Source organism: Priapulus caudatus, unplaced genomic scaffold (assembly GCF_000485595.1).
Source record: "Priapulus caudatus unplaced genomic scaffold, Priapulus_caudatus-5.0.1 Scaffold2545, whole genome shotgun sequence".
NCBI lineage: Eukaryota > Metazoa > Priapulida > Priapulimorpha > Priapulimorphida > Priapulidae > Priapulus > Priapulus caudatus.
In genome coordinates this window covers 2998-4269 of record NW_014579606.1, presented here as the reverse complement: position 1 = coordinate 4269, position 1272 = coordinate 2998, and positions in this window count along the sequence as shown.

Here is a 1272-nt window from a genome sequence, read left to right as displayed (position 1 = left end):
GGAGTAAGAGGGAGAACGGGGAAGGAAAAGGGAGAAGGGGAGAGGAAGAGGGAGAAGGGGGGGGAGGAAGAGGGAGAACGGGGGAGTAAGAGGAAGAAGGGAGATGAAAAGAGAGAAGGGGAGAGGAAGAGGGAGAAGGGGGGGGAGGAAGAGGGAGAACGGGGGAGTAAGAGGGAGAAGGGAGATGAAAAGAGAGAAGGGGAGAGGAACAGGGCGAAAGCGGGAGGAAGAGGAAGAACGGGGGAGGAAGCAGGAGAAAAGGGGTAAGACTTGAGGGCGGAGGGGGAGGAAGGGGAGAGGCTGCGAGAGAGATCGTCGTCCGTGGTCGGAATGGAGCACTGGCAGTTCCAACAAATCAGTAAAAATAAAAATAATGTATAACTAGAGCACTCGGAGAGCGCAGACCTCCGCCAAGGCAGCTCAATTCTCTCACTGTGAAAATTTTTATTTAATTAATTAATTAATTAAATAATTAATTGGATCCGAATCACCACCAAAATGTAATGAATTCTAAGTTACCCCATTTCTGACCTATCCTGAAAATTTTATTAATTAATTAATTAATTGGATCCGGATCACCACCAAAATGTAATCAATTCTAAGTTACCCCATTTCTGACCTATCCTGAAAATTTTATTAATTAATTAATTATTTAATTGGATTCGGATCACCACCAAAATCTCATCAATTCTAAGTTAGGCGATTTCTGACCTATCCTGACAATTTTATGACAATCCGTCCATAACTTTTCCAGTTAGGCTGTACACGCACAAACCAACAAACACACGCCGGTGAAAACATACCCTCCTGCCAACCCCTTGGCGGAGGTAATAACCCCTTGGCGGAGGTAATAAATCTTATTGCACCACTAATAACTCTCATATCTGCGGTAAACAACTCCTCACTGCAAAAGAAAAGCCTGGGCCCAGAACGTTGTTAATGCTCCCTTCATTCCACTGGCAGTTCCAACAAATCAATAAAAATAAAAATAATGTATAATAAATCTTATTGCACCACTAATAACTCTCCTATCTGCGGTAAACAGCTCCTGTATGGGGAGTACGCATGCAGCGTAGTGCAGAGAGCCAGCCTTCGCGCCGACGTTAGGCCCGGCGCACACGAGAGTTATTTTACTCAAGTAAAATGACGCATGAGTCAAAAATTATCAAACACGTTTGATATTGAGTAAAATGACGCATGAGTCATTTTACTCACGTTTGCGGCGCATTTTCGTTGAGTAAAATGACTCATGCGTCATTTTACTCAATATCA